We start from the raw sequence: 20387 nt of genomic DNA on the forward strand, positions 1-20387 counted from the left end.
TCATTGTGAGTTAATTTCTGTTTAAGATGCAATTCTTAGGTTGAGGTTCTTTCTTTGCATGTGAATGTACAGTTGCTCCAGCACTGTCGGTTTGAAAAGCAACTCCATTGCTTTTGTGCCTTGGTCAAAAGTAAGATAGTCATATTTATATGGGTCTATTTCTGGATTCTCTGTTCTGTTTCATTGATCTATGTGTCTGCCTCTCCACCAATATCATACATTCTTGATTATTACTGTAGCTATGTATTAAGTCTTGAAATCATGTAGATTGATTTCTCACACTTCATTCTTTATTTTCAAAACTGTTCTAGCTATTCTAGTTCCTTTGTTTTTCTATATAAAGTCTAGACTAATCTTGTCTCTATCTATTGAATCTTCAAAAATCTTTCTGGGATTTTTTTTAAATTGTGTTAAATCTGTATATCAGTTTGGAGAGAATTTAAATCTTTATTATATTTAGTCTTCTATTTCTTGAACACAGTGTATCTCTTCATTTATTTAGATCCTTGATTTTTTTTCCTTGAGCATTTTATACTTTTCAGCATACATGTGTTGGACATGCTTTTATCAGATTTAAATATAAAATAATTCATATTATTTCATTTTTAAAAACTACTGTAAATGGTGTTGTATTTTTAATTTTGGTGTTTACATATTCATTTCTAGTATATAAAATATGTCATTCTGGCATCCATGTGTTCATTGCTCATAAATAAAAATACAATTGATTTCTGTATGTTTAATTTGTATTTTTTGACCTTTTAAACTCATGTATTTATTTTAGAAATTGTTTTTGTACATTCCTTGGGATTTTTCATGTAGACAACCCCGTCATCTGCAAATAGGGATAGTTTTATCTCTTCCTTTTAGAACTATATGCCTTTTATTTCCTTTCTTTAGTTTACTGTGCTGGCTAGAACTTGCAGCACTATACAATAAAAGTGATGAGAGTGAATATTTTTGCCTTGTTTCTGATCTTAGGGAAAGGGCATTCAGTCTTTTACTGTTATAAATATTAGCTGTAGGTTATTTTTACATGCTTTTCATCAAGTTGAAGAGATTCTCCTTGATTTTTCTTACTGAATGTTTTTATCATGAATGGATGTTGAATTTCGTTGAATACTTTTCCTGAATCAGTTGATATGATCATATGATTTTTCTCTTTTTACCTATTAACATGGTGGATAGTATTAATTGATTTTTGAATATTGAACTATCCTTGCATTCCTGGAATAAATCTCTGGTTATGTTATGTAATTCTTTTCATATATTGCTGAATTCTGTTTGCTAATATTTTGTTAAGGATTCTTGCATCTGTACTAATGAAGAATAGTGATGTGTAGCTTTCCCTTTTGGTACTTTGATTTTGGTATCAAGGTAATACCAAATCAGTTTTTCTGTTTCCAATTTCATTGATTTCTTATCTTTAGTATTTTCTTAATTTCTGCTTATTTGGATTTATTTGTATCTTTTCCAAGGTTCTTGGGGTGGGAATTTAAATTACTGGTTTTAAAACTTTCTTTTTCAAAAGAAAGCATTTAGTGCTACAGATTCCCCGTCAAACACTGCTTTTGCTGGGTCCCACAAATTTTAATAGGCTATATTTTTATTTTCATTTAATTCAATGTGTTTTAAAAAAATTTCCCTTGAGACTTTTGATTCATGCATTATTTTTAAGTATATTATTAGCTTTCAAGTGTTAGGGAGTTTTCCTGTTATCTTTCTGTAAACAATTTCTAATTTGATTCTGTTTGTGATCAGAGAATATACTCTGTAAGATTTCTATCTCTTTAAATTTGTTGTTTTATAGACCAACATATAGTCTTTCTTGGTATGTGTCCCTTGGGCACTTGAAAAAGAATGTGTATTCTGCTGTTGTTGGGTCAAATGTTCTATAAATGTTAGATCCTCTTCTTTGATGGTGTTATTGAGATCTTGTATATTCTTTCTGATTTTCTCTCTTTAGTCATTTAGTCAATTGCTGAGAGAAGTTTGTCATTGTCTCCCATTCTAATTGTGGATTTATGTCTCATTTCAATTCTATAGATTTTTATTTTACATATATTATAGATGTGTTATTAGTACATACATACTTAGGATTGCTCTGTCTTCTTGGTGGTATGGCCCATTTGTCATGAGGCCCTCAACATCCCTCTCTATGTCTGATGATTTTCTTTGAAGTCTACTTTTCTAATTAATATAGCATTCTTGTTTTATTTTGATTAATATTTGCAGGGTATACCATTTCCATTCTTTTATTTTCAGCCTACCTATGTCACTATATTTGAAGTGAGTTTTTTGTAGCATATAGTTGGATCATGTTTTTTAACCCACTGCCAGTCTGTCTTTTTAATTAGTGCATTTACTTCCACTTTCTTTATGTCCCTTTACTTCCTCCATTTATAATACAGTTGTCTTAAGCACTTATCTACATACATTTAGAACTGTATTAGGCACTTTACAGTTTGTTAAAACCATCAAAAATAATTTAGAAAATTCAGGAGAAGAAGGAAAGCATGTTGTATTTACCCATATTTTTATCATGTTCTTTTTTCTTCTTTACGGTCGGAGATTTCTTCTTTTATGTTTTCCTTTTCATTTATTGGACTTCTTTAGTCACTCTTTTTGGTCAAGGCTACTGGTGAAAATTCTCTTGAGTTTTCTTTCACCTGATAATATCTTTATTTTCATTTCCTTCCTGAAGGATATTTTCATTGGATATAGGATTCTAGGTTAATAGTTCTGTTCTTTTAGCCCTCAAAAAATTGCCACTGCCTATCTCCATGGTTTCTAGTTTGGTTGTGATGTGTCTTAGTATATGGTGGTTCCCAGACTTGGAAAGTTTTCAGCTGTTGCTTGTTTTGAGTACTTTCTCAGCCTTGCCCTTTTATTTCCTTCCTTCCTGGATTGCAGTAACATGGATTTAAAGTCTTTTATTTTTTTCGTAGATCCCTGAGGCTCTGTTTAGTATTTCCATAAATTTTTCTTGCTTTTGCTTCACTTGCATAAATATCTGTTGTTTTATTTTCTAATTCACTGATTCTTTCCTCTGTCTCCTCCACTCTGCCTTTGAGCACATTCATTAAGTTTTAAATTTTGATTATTGTGTTCCAATATTTCCACTTGGTTCTTTTTTATATCTTTTATTTATTTGCTGAGACATTTTATGTGTTTAATTTCTTTCAGGTATGTTTGTAGCTGCTCATTGAAACACTTTTAATAATATCTACTTTAAAATCTTTGTCAGATAATTTTAACATCACATCTTTAGTTTATTGTCTGTTAATTAACTTTTTTTCTTTTTCATTTACATTGAGACAGTCTTGGTTTTGGTATGTGAGGTGACTTTTAATTGAAACCTGGATATTTTGGGCATTAAGTTTTGAATCTTTGGATCTTACACAAACCTCCTCTTTTAGCTGACCTCCTCTGACACTGCTGTAGCAGGAGGAAGGGATGGCACCATCTTATTACTGCCAGATTGAGAGAGAAGTCTAGTTTTCCCCACTTGGCTTCCATTGACATCCAAGGTAGGAAAGGACTGCTTGGTACTTCTGGGCAGAGGTGGGAGTTCCCATTCCTTAGTGGGCCTTTGATGGTACTGCTGCAGCTGGAAGGGTTAGCAGTGTTTCATTACTGCTTTATGCATGGCTTCTGCTGATACCAAGGGTCAGGGTCGAGGGTGGCCTTTTTATTGCTGGGCAGTGATCAAAGTTCTGATGTGTCTTATCTAACCTCTTCTGATACTACCCAGCTGGGGAGAGAGAGGAAAACTGCTAGAACAGAGGAAAATTACTGATAGGTGGGAGTTGGTAGTTTTGTGTCCGCACATGATCTCCATTGACTCTCTATATGTTGCGGGGAGAGGGAGAACTTGGACTTACCATCTGACAGGATGAAAATCCCAGCTCCCTACTTGTCCTTATCTGACACTTCTGCGTTGTGGGGATTGTGTCTCATCTTTATATTCTGGAGAGGATGTTAGTCTAGATTCTGTGCTTAGCCTTAGCTGGCATTGGTAGGTATGGGGCCATAGTTTTTTCTGTTATGTTTGTCTCATGTAGCACAGTTATTGTCTAAAAATGATCTGTCTTGCTAGACTTTCCTGGTCCTTTGGCTGGAGAGAGCTGGCTTTCTTTGGGACTCTTTTGTCTGCTCCTCATTGGTGCTTCTGGGTTGCTGGCTTCTTCAGTTCCTAGTCTAGGATGTATAGGGCAAAAAGAAGATCCAGGGAACTCAACACTGTGTTGCTCCTGGGTCTTGAAGTCCCTAGCTAGATTGCCTTTTTTCCTTCCTTTTAGTGTCTTCTTGCAATTGTTTTATGTATGATCTCCAGTGTTTTTAGTTGTATTTAGTGAGGACCTTAGGGGTAAGTATGTTAGTACCACCTTTCTGGCAGTAAAGTGCCCTCAACCTGTTTTTTAATGTGGCAGAAAAAATAAAAACACTGCATAGATGGTATTATGGAGAACATAGCATGGAATTTCCAGGTGGAAGTATTAATATTGGAATGGATCTTCCAAAGACAAAGAGTCTTCTCTCAAGTAATTTAGATATCTTTCAGCTTGAATACCCGAGTTGCTGTTTGGTGACTGACAATGACATGGTGTTCTTTGATTTTCTTTCCATGTGCTGTTTTGGTCTTGGTTTTGTATATATAATAGAATAGAAAGCGTATTGGGTAAGAATACACTTTTGTAAGTCATTTTCAGTTCTGATGCTTATGAGTTGATTCCACTGGGCTTTAGTGCAATGTACCAAATCAACTTTGGGCTTAAAAATTTTTTTTTTGTATTTTTTAGATTAACTGACAAAAAATTGCCTTTCAATGTGTACAGTTCCATTTATTTTAAACCATGAATAGATTTTATGAACAGTTCAATGTTAAAGTTTATAAAGTTCCACCCTCCCAAACTTCCTTTATGCCATTTGTAGAATCATACCTTCCCCCAACCCCAACCCTTGGCAACGCTGTTCTTTTCTTCACTTCAATAGTTTTGTCTTTTGGAGCATGTAATATAAATGGAATCATATAGTATGTTCCTTTTGAGACTTTTTTTTTTTAACTTTCTATAATGGCTGAGGTTCACCAAAGTTGTTGCATCAATAGCCTGTTCTTTGTTTTTTCTGAGTGGTATTTATTATATTATATATGTATTAGAGTTTATCTGTTTACCAATCAGATTGTTTCCAGTTTATGGCAATTATGAATAAATCCATTATAAACATTCATTTACATATTTTTCTGTGAACCTGACCATTGATTTCTCCTGAAATAATACCTAGGAGTGGGTCTGCATGTTTACACTGTGCATATTTATATAAGGAATGTCCAGACTTTTCAAGAGCAAGCTATACCACCTTTCTTTCCTTTTGTCATCTTTAAGAGTGTTTGCCTTTACTTGTTGGAACATTTTAAAAATCTTTGCCAGATAAATTTGATACCTGCATTGTTTCAGAGTTGGGGTCTGTTGATTGTCTTTTTCTGTGCAAGTTGAGATTTTTTTCTGTTTCTTCATATGCTGACTAATTCTGGGTTTTATCCTGGTCAGTGTGATTATTATGAGACCCTGGTTCTTTTATTAAGTCTGTGGAAAATAGCGATGTTTTAGTTTTAGTAGAAAATTTGTTTTGGTTAAGTTCAGGATTCAAGTTCCAACCAGCCATCTGTGAGTTGTTTCCTAGATCAGTTCCGTTTTTAGTCTTTTTAGTGTTACTTGGATTTATCTTCTTATTTGCCCCCTAGTGGCCAATCTGAGAACTGAGCAGAGCCAATAGTTCAGTTCTCAGTGTCCAATGTATACTGTTGAGGATGAGATCCATGCATGTGTAGCTTGGGGTGAGACCAAGAGTTCTTAAAGAACTATTTTCTACCACCTCCCACTTTTGTTTTGGTTCTCTGGTTGGAAGGCCATTTAGTTATCTTTTCTTACTGTGCACGTCCCATGATTGAACCCATGTCTGGCAGTAAGTGGTGGGAGGTTAAAGAGAATAAAAGCAACACCCTCTTGGAACCAATGTTCCTCCTTCAGAGATGAAGGTTCCCCTTGCTCAGAGTTTTTGTTCCCATGGGCTCCTGTTTTTGCTGCCTCCCTCTATCAGAGAAATGCTTGAGGTCCAGCACATGAGAGAATAGAGAAAATTGTGAAAAAGAAAGCATGAACTCTCTTATTTAATGTTTTTCTTTAAATGGTAACGTAAATATTTGGCCACTGGAGGGCTCCATATTTTAAAAAATTACACTAAAGATAAAAATGCTCACTGCAATAATTTTAAACAGTGCAGAAAGATTTAAAGGGCTCCATATTTTTTAGTAAAGATTAAATTAAATACTTGCTAGTTATAAATGAAAACTGTGTGTGTGTGTGTGTGTGTGTGTGTGTGTGTGTGCAAGTAAAGTGTATTTAACAGGTGCTTGCTTTCTCCTTTTCCTTATTTTGGAATGAAAGTAAAACATTACACAATTTCTTCATAAATAAAATATTTCCCAACTCTGATGTCAAAATATAAGACTAGTCACATGAAAGCCCCTCATAAACAAAGAGGTTGAGACAGATTAAATAATTTTTTTCTCATCCCTCTCCTGTATATTGATTTTATATGAGGAAACTTATTTTAGGGTTCATTGAGATGATTTCCATTTAGTTTAAGGAACTCAGTTATCTCAGTGAATGCTATGATAGAATTAATAAAATTCACAAAACATTAGTAGGAGACATTTCGAAATGGAACCAAACCCAAAAGTAGATGTTGCATCAAATCATTGGCAATCACTGATTTTAAGAAGTCTTTTTATGTTTAATATTAGCATTTCTTTGATCCAGATGTGTAGTTTACATTGTTATACACTGAAAACTGAGCTTCAGGGTTTATTTTCCAGTATTAAAGTAAAATGGGAACTTAAAAAATTGAGAATTTGGAAACTCATATAGCAGATATCAGTACCTGAAGGAAGAATCTTTTTGTCTAGAAAAATTCTAGGTAGGAAACTACTGCGTTTCTCAGAAACAGCATTTTTACTTCCATGGTCTCTCCTACTTGAAAGAAATGTTTTGGTTTCTTTATAATTGTGAAGTGTTTACTTTTTAAATGTTTGATCTGAACTCAGGGAAGCCTGCAATTTCTAGGGTAGTTAAGCATTTTTTCCCCTGAAAAGAAGTGGGTCTCTTTGTACTGAGCTTGCAGAGCTGAGTCTGTGTGTTTTGGGTGATCTGAGTAGTTAAATTACCCAGTTATTTGGTATCTTTGTCCCTTAGCACCTCCTCTTCATAAAGGAAGCTGTAAGGCAAATTAATTGCTAATGAGGAGGAAACAAACCAAAACCAAACAGAGTGAAAAGCAAACAACTTCTGTACCTTTTCCTTTGAAAGTTTTCCAGGGTCTATGAGTAAATCCTTCCTTGTTTCAACATAATAAATTTATGTTGAAAATAGTTTACTAACTATTAATATAGGGACAAAGATACCAAAAAATCATGCAAGGTGGTAGTCCCTAATATTCCTCACTAATTCTGCACATGATGTTGAGGCACTGTATGGAATGATTTTTTTTTTTTAAACCCATCATAGGCATTCTCACAGAGTATTCGTGTTTAAGTGATTTCAGGGTAGGAAGTGCCTAAGCATCTGCATTTTTTTTTTACATTTTTTTATTGAGTAATAGTTATTTTACAATGTTGTGTCAAATTCTAGTGTAGAGCACAGTTTTTCAGTCATACATGAACACGTATATATTCATTGTCACATTTTTTTTTTGCTATGAGCTACCACAAGATCTTGTATATATTTCCCTGTGCTATACAGTATAATCTTGTTTATCTTTTCTGCATTTTAAAATCCCCAGTCTGTCCCTTCCCACCCCCCACCCCTTGGCAACCACAAGTTTGTATTCTATGTCTATGAGTGTGTTTCTGTCTTTTATTTATGTTTTGTTTGTTTGTTTGTTTTAGATTCCTCATATAAGCGACCTCATATGGTATTTTTCTTTCTCTTTCTGGCTCACTTCACTTAGAATGACATTCTCCAGGAACATTCATGTTGCTGCAAATAGCGTTATGTTGTCGGTTTTTGTGGCTGAATAGTATTCCATTGTATAAATATACCACATCTTCTTTATCCAGTCATCTGTTGATGGACATCTAGGCTGCTTCCATGTCTTGGCTATTGTAAATAGTGCTGCTACGAACATTGGGGTGCAGGTGTCATTTTGAAGTAGGGTTCCTTCTGGTTATATGCGCAGGAGTGGGATTCCTGGGTCATATGGTAAGTCTATTCCTAGTCTTTTGAGGAATCTCCATACTGTTTTCCACAGTGGCTTTCCTTGCTTCCCTCTCCCACTCTTAATGATTTAGATGTCTTCTTTTACAGTTTTGTGTTTATTCTTTTTGTAATTCATGGCAGTTATCTCCTTTCCAGTTATGAGTTTCTTATTTTTGTAGCATCCTACTTCTTTTCTATTTAGAGTAGACCTGTCAATATTTCTTTTAGCATGGGTTTAGTGTTGCTAAACTCTTAGTTTTTGCTTGTCTGTGAAGTTCTTTATCTCTCCTTCTATTCTAAAGGATAGCCTTGCTGGATAGAGTATCTTAGGCTGCATCATTTTTTCATTCAGGACTTTGAATATATCTTGCCACTCCCTTCTGGCCTGTAGTGTTTGTGTAGAAAAATCAACTGAGAGCCTTATAGGGGTTCCCTTGTAACTTACTCTTTGCTTTTCTCTTGCTGCCTTTAGGATCATTTCTTTATCCTTGACTCTGGCCATCTTGATTATGATGTGTCTTGGTGTGGGTCTGTTTGGGACCCTCTGATCCTCCTGTATATCTGATTCCTTCTTTAGGTTTGGGAAGTTTTCAGTCATGATTTCTTCAAATACCTTTCCAGTCCCCTTTGTTCTTCTTCCCCTTCTGGAACCCCTATAATGCATAGATTGGCACGCTTTATATTATCCCACAGGTCCCTTATATTGTTTTCATTGTTTTTTATTTGCTTTTCTCTCAGCTGTTCTGATTGCGTGCTTTCTGTTCTCCGGTCTTCTAGGTCACTTATTCGTTCCTCTGCATTATCTAGCCTGCTTTGCACAGCCTTTAGGTCAGCTCTCATCTCAGCAAGTGAGTTTACTAATTCTATTTTGCTCTTCTTTATAGCTTCTATTTCATTTTTGACATATTTTATATCTCTAAACACTATTTCTTTTAGTTCCTTCAGTACTTTGATCAGTCCTTTTTTGAAATCTTGATCTAGTAGGCCATCAATGTCTATTTCCTTGCTCATGCTTTCAGGAGATTTCTCTTGATCTTTTACGTGGGAGTGGTTCCTCTGCTTCTTCATATTGCTCATATCTCTCTGGCACTGTGGCTTAAGGAGTATCAGTTATCTAGTTCTCCTGGAGATGGTGTACTCTTAATGATTTTATCGAGAGGTCTTTGTGTCTTCGTCCTGTTTTGCAAACTCAGCTTGCCGTTTCCAGAGGCCCTCTGTGGGCGCCCTCGTCTATGCTGCTCCCAGTGGCTGTTGGTTAGCAGATCGCGCCCCCTCCTAACACTGGGTCAGGAGTTGAGCTCTCACTCCCCCTCCTGATGCCGCAATCAGATGCTGCGCTCTGGGGGAGGCAGGTGGGCGGATTGCGCCCCCTCTCAGCACTGTGGTCAGGTGCAGCGCTCCTACCAGGAAGCGGGGTGGCCGCCCGCCCTCTCCCAGTGCCGGTTGCTCCGCTGCTCTGTGCTGCTGCCCGCTCCACCTCGGGTCGCTGTTCCGAAGGTGGTCTTGGGGAAGACCATGGAACGGCCCTGCCCCTGCTCCGTGCCAAATCTCAGCTCCTTGTTTGTCTTGGTGGCATGAGTTCTCTGAGGTGCCAGGGCAGAAAGATCCTATCTGCCTCAGGCTGTAAACAAGTCTCAGTCCTACCTAGGAGGTTGCAGAGCCCCTGGGTGCAGATTCAGGTCTTGGCCCCGCCTGCACCCAGGCCCTGCGCACAGGAGGAGATGGTGGCTGTGGCTGAGCCCTGACTCTTCTCGCTGAGAAGTGCCAGTAATGGCAGTGCAGGTCTGAGGAGACAAAGGCTATGGCGCCCCTCCCCACAAGGCACACAAGCCGTGCCACTTTGCTTTTTTCGCAATTTATGGGGGCCTGAGGTTGTTCTGCTCCATATACCCTCCCAGCCACAGCGAGCAGCCCCCTGCAGTCCCCGGGGCTGCCTCAGTGCAGCTGCCCCAGTCCTCTGCCCGGCTCGGGCGGCCTGTCCCGGTCCCAGCTGCCGGCTCGGCTCGTGTCTTGGGCTGGGTGTCGCGGAGACCCTTTGTGTCCATTTAACTCAGTTCTGTCGGTCAAGGGGTGCTCAGGGCAGATCTGAGCCTCGGAAGCCCCCCCTCCATCCCGCTGGCCTCTCTGTTGGAGGTGAGGGGCCCAGTGAACAAGCGCCAGTCCTCCTTTGCCGCTCCCTCCCCGCGGGATGGGTCCCGCACTGTTTGGTTTTTCTTCTTTCTTTTTTCCTTTTCTCCTACCAGATTTTTGGCGTCTTTGTCTTTCGAAGAGGGCGATGTCCTGTCGGAGTTCGGCAGGTACTCTGGTTGTCTGAGTAGGTCCGTAGATGTGAGTTTTGGTGTATTTGTGGGAGAGGGTGAGCTGCAAGCGTTCTTCTACTCTGCCATCTTGCTTCTCTCTCGGCATCTGCATTTTTAAAAGCGTCTCATGTGATTGTGTTTTGTGGTCTACATTGAGTGATTGATTCAAAAGGAAGCTGCATTGTGGAAACTGTGGCCCCTCCAAGTTCTGGTTAGTTAAACAAATGTCTCTGAGTAAATATAGCTACTCTTTATATTTGAATATGTTTTCTCCTCACCCCCAACTCACCCCTAAGGAAAAACCAAACTTGGTATTATTTTGGTTGCTAACATTGCCTAAATTATTTTGAATTGAACCACTGAAATTTCTGGGGTGAGAACTGGGGAAAGTGATTCTAGATTTTCGAATAGGATTTGCTCTGTCCTGATAAGTTTGTTATTTCTGTTACCCACTCAAGCAGTCAGCTTATCTTTTCACTTTTAAACCAGTTCTAACAGAAAATGGCACAAGGTCTGGCCAAGGAAACATAATTCTATGCTTAGGTGTATAGAGATCTTTTGCAACATGTGGGATTATAAATAGGAAAAGTCGTGGAAGAACAGTATATGCTCCAGGCAGGCTGTAGGGAGAGGGAACTTCAGGATCAGCAGGCTCCGCGACAGCAGGTCACACTGACTTTTAAAAATACTCAACAGTGTCAGTCGTGGGCTGGCGTGATCATCCCTCATGCGTCTTTCCTAACTCTTCTCACAATGATGAAGGAACTGTCGAAAGGCACGCTGTAAAGATTCCCTAAGATTTCAGTCCTGGGGCTTCTGGTCTCCCCATTCTTCTTAGCTGAGGACCCTGGATGACACCTCTCATCCATGAATTTAACCTGTGTGTGTTGGGATGACTCACAGATCCTGCTGTCTGCTCAACTTTTATCTAGTTCATTCCATGGTAACATTCCATCACAAACTGGATCTCTGCCAACTTGAGCAAACAGTTTTGCTCCCTCCTCATCCTAACTACCAGGACACTCCTCTTTTCCATGACAGTAGGGTAATACTACCTTGTCACTCTGCCCTGGCCTGAAAGCCCTTGGGCTCTTTCTGGGCTCATCCCCCAGTTCACTTAACACATCTTACTGTTGCCTAATCATATCTGCCTCATCAAGTGCCCCCGGCATGCAGTGATGATAGTAAACTTGGATGGAAACAGTGAAGATATTTAGGTTAAAAGGAAGAATAAAATCTTCAAAGAATATCTGTGCAGTAGGAGAAAGTAAAGTGTTAGGAAAAAGGTCAAAGTTTTAAATAAGCCTCCTGGATTAGAGTATATAGAAGATTTTAATTAAGCATTGTGTTTGATATGTTAGTATAGTTGTATTCTTGCCTATTTGGTCTAGAATCATTCTTTTTGCTTAGAATTAGCTTAAAAGGAAAAGGAAAAGCTAATAATTAAAGACAAGTTTGGGGGTTCTGTTTTGTTTTTAAAGACATTGTCTTTTTTAGTAGGAGATCTCTTGCATATAAATATTACCAGTGCATGCATTCTTCTTGCTATTTGTGGATTATCCATAGCAACCTGGTGACATTTCATTCAGGTCAGTTTTCTTTAGCTACCAAAGACTCTTTTAACTTCTCTCCAGTTGCTACCTTTCTGACCTGTACTTAAGAAATGTAAAATCGATTTTACTTTTAACTACAAGAAATAGCAGTAGTAGTTATTTAAGGTTTTATATATTTAAAACTTTATTCAGATTATTTTTGCATATATTTTATCATTTTAAGGAAATTAATTTATGGGAAGAGAGTATTCCAAAGTGAATTGGAAATGGTTTTCAGAATACTGAATCTAGTTGCCTTCCGTAAGCATGGGCAATGAAGAGCTGGCTAGCATGTCCCAATTACAGATCCTGTTGGGAACCTTCCATGGTGTCTTAGAAATGCTTGTTTCTACTTGTTTATTAGTGCTTTTCAGTTTTTGGAAGTGTCTACGTGTATCTACTTGTAATTTATTTAAAATTCATTTTTATTGCGGAAATATGATTTCTAAAGTTAGGGTTGTAGGATTTTGTTTCTTGCTTTTAAGTCAGATGCTTGGTAACCTCTAGAGAAGGGTTCGCACGATAAAAATGTACAATTACAAAAAGAACTCACCGGGCAGGTATCAAAGTACTTATCTGTACAGTGGAATTTTAACTGAAAGGGAATGTCCTCTGGCAGGAGAACAGTGGCATGATCCCTCAGGAAGTCAACTATAAGGTATATTAATCCTACCAAGGTATTAACCTCATGTTCTTCAATTCCAGGGTGTATTCTCCACCCTGCAAGTTCAGCTAAAAATATGCTGAAAGGCAAATTTTGTAAGATAATGAAATAAGAACGTGGACCTAAGTCTGAAAGATGCACATTAGAAAATAAAATCCCTAGCCAAATGTATCTGACAAATCTCTGCTCTCTTACAACTAGTAGCCTGGTCTTTAAAGATGTTCATAAAATAATGATAAAAATAATACGTATAGAAGACATGTGGTTAAATGACTTACCCATCTCCTAAATTTTACTCTGGACATTTTTTCCATATTTGTGAAGTTGATGAGTATAACTACTGTTGGTGGCTGTGTCTTCTTTATATATAAAATTAAAAAAATGTTATATCAATTACTGTAATGATTTTTTTATAGATTTGAATGTGTTGAAAGTCTCTTGGATTCCAAAGAACAATTTTATGAAAATAATAGTACTTCATATTTATTATGAATTTATTATATTAAACCAGTTTCAGTGTAACAATTTGAGCATAAGCTTAGTAGGTGATAATTGAATTGTATTAATATTAAATCTTAGGATTATATGACAAGATCTGTATAGACTGACTTTTAATTAGAAACTAGCATCTGATCAATTCCCAGTTCCTTAAACTAACATTCATTGGGATTTAAAGCACAAATAGCCTAAACTTTCTTTTGATATATTACTGCACTAACAAGTTTGGCATTTGGATCAAGGACATAGATCTGTGGCTGCTGGGCACCATGACTGCTGAATATGATGGATTCCAAGTCTCGTGGCTTCCAGCTTTTATTTGCTTTGATTTCAGAAAGCTGGAGAATCTTGAAATGTTTGGATTTTAGACGATAAGGCTTAGTGATCAGCCCTCAGTACTCATACAGTAAACCCTAAAATTCTGTTTGAATATCTCCGTTGATGGATAAATATCCAAGAGAGATTTGCTTCATTTTGGGACAGATCTGATGGTCAGAAACTATTTCCTCATACTGAATACCCAAAAATGCCTCCTAGAAACATCTGTTAATTGACTCCAGTTTTAAACTCTGACACCACCATATAAATTATGTCTGTGACACCTCTTCCTTAAAACATGCCAAAAAGATATGAAAATAGCACTTCTTCTTTTCCAAAGAAACATTTTCATTTCCTTTTACCATTTTGCCCCTAACAGGTTTGCTAGCCCCTGTCAAAATCTCTCAGGGATCTAGCCTAGGGGCACTTTAGTTCTTTTCTGTCCTCACTTGACAGAGACAGACAGCATCAGGTAGAGTGGGTCTCTTTCCCTCTTGCTGGACAGTGTAATTCTATCAAATCCCATTTCTTTTTGAGTTCTTCACTCTGATGACTCATTGCAGTATGTCATTTTATATGCTTTTCTGTTAAGGTGGGCATCCCTTATTTGACACTTTCAGACTTCTATTCATTCCATAGATGCTACTCAGTTTAGGCTATAGATGTTACAATTTAGTGATATAAAACATAGAAAAAATAAAGGTAAGATGATGATGGTTATTTATAAATCTCTGGGTGTGCTTTCATGTTACCTACTCTTACTGCTCCACAGTTGGAGATTTTTTTACTTGGACATAGTGCTTGTTACCATGCAAACTTTACTCTAGTTATTTTTGTCAACATTCTCAGTCATTGATGTAAAAGCAGGTTTTGATGTGGAGGATGACAGAGTGAAACCTCCTGGTACCTGTGGTGGAGTGAGGAATCTTTCGGGGAGGGGAGATTTGTGAAGAAAATTTGAGGGCAGCAAACCTCAGATTTAACTTCGCTCAGGACCAATTCTATAGTACTTCTTCTAATTTTAAATCTTTATGCCACAGATAAGCAAACAGTTCTGTATGTTTGTTGAGACTCTTTGCTGAGTAATTGAGTATTCATGAGGCAGAAACTATGTTTTTTGGGGAAACTTTACAATGAATTTTTGATGCCTTGAAGCTGCTTTGTAGTCTGAAAGTTATATCATACAGTATCTCTGGTCTTGTCAGATTTACATTAACTTTGTCAAATCCTTCTCTCTTCCTGTCCCAGTTCCCACCAACCTCTTTACCAAGAGTTAGGTGACCCAAGTTTAAGGTGGTGGTGAAGGTGAGGTGGGCAGAGAGTTGAACCTTCAATTTTGTTTTGCTTTAAGGGAAATAACATAGCTCAGAAAATAAATAGAAGAAAAGTATTATTTAAGTTCTAATATTGGAAATTCAAGAGATTTCCCTCCTAATAGCATCTGTCCTTTCACCCACCTCTGTTTATCTGATGTACTATTCTCAGTTCTGTGTGAAATTAGTACACATTCAAAATACTGAGTAAGCACATTAAAATGATTGCTTTGGAGGAGTGGCCAAGATGACGGAGTAGGAAGACGGTGAGCTTACCTCTGCCCGGGGGCACACTAAAATTACAAGTGTCTACAGAGCAACTGTCGATGAGAAAGATCGGGAAGACTAACAGAAAAGATCTTCTACAACTAACGATATAAAGAAGGAACCACAATGAGACAGGTAGGAGGGGCTGAGACATGGTATAGTCAAGACCCATACCCCTGGGGGAGGAGGGGGGCGACCCGCAAATGGGAGGATAATTACAACTGCACAGGCACAGGTTCTCTCCAAGGAGCGAAGGGTCCGAGCCCTAAATCAGGCTCTCCAGGCTGGGACCTGCACTGGGAAGACGAGCCCCTAGAACAGTTGGCTTTGCAGGCCAGCGACTCTTACTTTCGGCAGACCCAGAAGGCTGTGAGAAACAGAGACTCCACTCTTAAAGGGCACACACAAAATCTCACATACTCTGAGACCCAGGGCAGAGGCAGGAATTTGAAAGGAGCCTGGGTTAGACCCACTTGCTGATCACGGAGAGCTTTCTGGAGAAGCAGGAGGCAATTGGGACTCGCCCTGGGGACGAAGACACTGGCAGCAGCCATTTTGGGGAGCTTGTTTTACAGCGAGGACACTGGGGCTGGGAAGCACCATTTTAGAATCCTCCCTCTGACTTGTAAGTGCTGGGACCCCACCCCCCTCCCCCAATAAGCCTATTGGCTCCTGTGCTGGGATGCCTCAGGCCAAGGAACTAGCCAAGCAGGAGCGCAGCCCCGCCCACCAGTAGCACAGCAGCCTTAAGATCCCCTGAGCTCACAGCTGCCCCAGGACTAAGCCCTGTTCACCACTGGGACTGCACTAGCCCCAGCACCCCCTGGGCCTCAGCCCTGTACCAGCAGGCCGATACCAGCTTCAAGACCCCCGGGGCCCAGCAGCCAGAGACCCCAGGACCCAGCCCACTCATCAGTGGTCCAGCCCCAGCCCTGGATCCACCCTCCCCCAGCCCTTATCCCATGCACCAGCGGGCTGACATCAGCTTTGGGACACCCTGGACCCCACAGGCATCAATGTCAGGAACCAGCCTTGCCTACCTGGGGTTAAATGACAAAAGGAGTAAAATCATCTATATAATAATTAGTTAAGGCATGCAAAAACAGAAACTGTAAAACATGAGGTCAAAAATAGTAAACATTGTGGGGGAGAGTAAAAATGTATATAGCCTTAAGAAATCAGCAACTTTAATCATATATATATAGATTGCTATGTATAAATCTCATGGTAACCACAAATAAAAAAGTTTATACTAGATACACATACAAATAAAAATCCAAACATAACACTAAAGTTAGTCATATAACAAAGGAAGAGAGCAAAAGAAGAAAGGAACAAAAAAGAACTACAAAGACAACTCCAAAACAATGAGTAAAATGGCAGTAAGTACATTCCTATTAATTAATTTTAAACAAAATGGACTGTGTGCTCCAATCTGAAGACATAGAGTTGCTGAATAGAGTATTAGCCATAAAAAAGAATGAAATATTGACGTTTGCAACAACATGGATGGACCTAGAGGGTGTTATGCCAAGTGAAATATGTCAAACAGAGGAAGACAAATGCTGTATGATTTTACTTATATGTAGAATCTAAAACCCAAAACAAATGAATGAACATAACAAAACAGAAACAGAGTTGTAGGTTTAGAGAACAAAGAAGTGGTTGCCAGAGGGGACCAGGTTGGGTAGAGGAAAGAAATAGATGAGGAAGATTAAGAGGTACAAACTTCCAGTTGCAAAGTAAGCGAGTCATGGGTATGGAATTTACAGTATGGGAAATATAGTCAGTAACTGTAATAGCCTTGTATGGTGATATACAGTGACTTAGTATAGTGATCATTTTGAAATGTATAGAAATATTGAATCACTGTGTTGTGTAACAGGAACTAGCATAGTGTTGTAGGTCAGTTATACTTCCAAAACAAGGAAACAAACTCAGTCATAAAAAACAAGATCAGATTTGTGGTCCCAGAGGAGAGGGAGGGAGAATTGGATAAAAGTAGTCAAAAGGTACAAAAGGTATAAATAAGTACTAGAGATACAGTGTGCCACATGCTAAATATAGTTAACACTGTTCTATGCTGTGTATGAAAGTTAAAAGAATAAATACTAAGAAGTTCTCATCACAAGGGAAATTCTTTTCTATTCCTTTAATTTTATATCTCTGAGATGATGGATGCTTCTTAAACTTACTGTAATAATCATTTCATGATGTATGTAAGTCAAACATCATGCTCTACACCTTAAACTTACACAGTACTGTATGGCAATTATACCTCAATAAAACTGGAAGGAAAATAGTCAATACAATGATTGTTTTGGAGGGAGGAAGAGGAATGGGAATGGAGTATAAGATAAAGGGAAGCTAATTAGCTAATTAAAATTATCTCATTAGCTACTTTGTTGGACTGTGTTGCAGATTTTACTATAAATACATAAGACTTCTATTCAAGTCTGTATATTAGACTATATCTCTAAGATTTTCCAAAATTCATGATATGAGATGAAACTCTTGATGCTGACTAGATTCAGTTTTATCTCAATAAAACAATTATATTCAGAATAGCTTTAGTATCATTATATTGTACTGTATTTTAGTTCTTCAAAAGTTGTTTTTTTCCAGAAGTGTGTAATTCTCACTAAAGCAAACACTGTATTCCCAACTCTTCCATGTCCCCCCCACCCCATCTCCTAAATATAAGAAAAGATACAATTTCAGACATGGAGAATGAATTGTGTGCCACTGTCTGCCTAAGTATAATGGCATACATAATAAATTTCAAGACACTGGAAATGCCCTTAGAATTGGTTTTAGAAGTCACATTAACATTATTTAGTTTTTTAGTGTTTTTGTTGAAACCTGAGACTTCTCCTTGTAGGAAATATAAATTGAAAGAGAAATGGGTGTTATGGGAATACAGATTGAAAATTTAAACATCTTGACTTATTAAATATCATGATGTGCCAAAGATTTTCAGGAAATCTGTTGAAATTAGGATTTGAAGTAACATACAATAAATCAGTACTCCCTTTCATTTCTTTTCAGGAGGTTATGTGTGTGGGCCAGTACTTTTATGTTCTTTTTCTTATTGCAGCCTTTCTACTTTTCTCCTCTTACTTCAGGCACTAGTAATACTATAGCTTAACATACCTGTTATTTATTTTGTATTCTGTGCCCCGATTAAGGTTTCAAACCCATTTCTCACCCATTCACTGTGTCCAGGAAGATGGAATAAGCTGATTGGCCGAGCCTGGAAGATACTTCTATTCCTGAAGCTTGGGTAGAGTTGGGTCAGTTCCACTTAAGATACATGGACTGTGAGCAAGGAGTAGTATTTTCCTAAGAATCAAAGTGCTTTTACCAGAAAATGGGAGATACACGTATAAAAGGCAGGCAAAAACATCTATGTCTATAATTTCTGCTTAAGAAAAACCAGTATAGAAAAACGCACTTCTATGGATGATTATTCTCCCATTTAAATAGGGCATCTACAGTGAATTTCCTTTTCAACTTGAAAAGTGACAAAATCTGATTTTCTTAATTATAAAAAAAGTTAAAATTTTAAGATGCTTATTAGCAGTATGGAGAACCATGGCTGTTACAGATGTCTGCAGGGCATATATCTTTCGTCATTCCCCTTGAGTTCTGTGTAATTGGTGGCCTTTGTGGTTGTGTAACACTGAGCTCTGAGAGTCACTATGCTGGAGTTAGTGATAAAGGATAAACCCTGTGTCTTCCAATGGGAATACTTGGAGAATATTTTCTTGGTTTTTTGTTTTTTTTTTTTGAATTGGCTTAATTTGAGCCAAATATTTTATGCTACTTCAAATATTGACTGCCATAGCATCAGAGGCATTTATTGACGATTAGTGACTAGTGGAGCATGTATACTGTACAGAGATTGTTGTTGTAGGCATGTGCTTTGTTTTAATGGAGGACATAAATTCAATTGTTACTAGGTGTTTCTGGTGGGAGTGAGCATTTAAGGGAAATTACTGTTTATAAATTCTCAGCTGGCTTTGGCCTATCATTCACTGGTCAGTATGTAATTTTAATATTGTTAGAATGAAGTAAATTGATACTAGCTTTTTAAAAAAAACTTAATAAGCTTTACTTTTTAGAGCAGTTTTAGATTCACAGCAAAATTGGGTAGAAAGTATAGAGTTTCCATATACTACCTTCCCCCACACAGGTAAATGAGCATTACCATTTCACTCCAAGTATTTAGAAACACAAAGAAATATTTCACATGCTTATTGTTACAAATAAAAGATGTCTTTCTCTGCATTCAGACTAGAAAGGGGAAAGTGTTCAAGAGCCAAGCAGCGTTCTCTGACTTAACTCCAGGAATGAAAATGTAGGCTTTTTTTTTTTTAATTGAGGTATAGTCAGTCTACAATGTTGTGCCAATTTCTGGTGTACAGCACAATTCTAAAGTCATACATGAATATACATATATTCATTTTCCTGTTCTTTTTCACCATAAGCTACTACAAGATATTGAATATATTTCCCTGTGCTATGCATTATAAACTTATTTATCTATCTAGGCCTTTTTTAATAAAACTTTTCCAGCTGAATGTTGCTGCTAAGGAAGACCATAGGGAGAGTAGGGACCTAATGTAACTTGGTCTGGAGCCTCCTGCTGTTCCGTGGATGGCAAACTGCAGGTCAGACTGATTGACGATAGTCCAGAAGAGCAGTGTGCTGTAGGGCCAAGTGCACTGACCCAGAGCAGGAACCCTGGGTTCTGGCCTGGCTCTGCCTCTAGCTTGCTGTGTGGTAGAAGGGGTTGAACTGAGTGGCCTCTGACTGCCGCCAGCATTCTGCAAGTCCATGACTGAATGGAATGTCTGGTAGGGACTAACATCAAATGCTACAGTGTGGAGTCACGGGGTGTTGTCCCAGCCTAGCCACAAACCAGCTGAATGCCTTTTGTCCAGTTACTTAGCCTTTTTGGGTCTGTCTTGGTTTCAGCTGTGGAAATGTGTTTGGGCTTCCCTGTTCCCCTCAGGGAAGTTTCTTGGCCCTTTCTGGTTTAAAATAACTAAGTACTGTATAGTATTATTTGTCTAGGAATAACTGCTTTGTGAGTAAATAACTTCAAAAGAGAGTGTATTGACATTCATCATGGATCGTTTTTGAGCAGACTCCTTTGTGTCTTCATATCAGGA

The 20387-nt window shown here is 38.0% G+C and overlaps 1 protein-coding gene across 9 annotated transcripts in view; it reads left to right on the top strand.

The window, feature by feature from the left end:
* BBX (BBX high mobility group box domain containing) overlaps window positions 1-20387 on the top strand; it is a 256911-nt gene that overhangs the window by 75913 nt on the left and 160611 nt on the right. Inside the window, exon 1 of one of the 9 annotated variants that reach the window (XM_032478483.1) lies at window positions 15201-15345. The exons of the other annotated variants lie outside the window; for them this stretch is intronic. The gene's annotated coding sequence lies outside the window, so the exon portion shown is untranslated. Of the gene's footprint in view, window positions 1-15200; window positions 15346-20387 lie in introns of those variants that run through there. 9 annotated transcript variants of the gene reach the window in all.

This window comes from Camelus ferus, chromosome 1, assembly GCF_009834535.1.
Source record: "Camelus ferus isolate YT-003-E chromosome 1, BCGSAC_Cfer_1.0, whole genome shotgun sequence".
NCBI lineage: Eukaryota > Metazoa > Chordata > Mammalia > Artiodactyla > Camelidae > Camelus > Camelus ferus.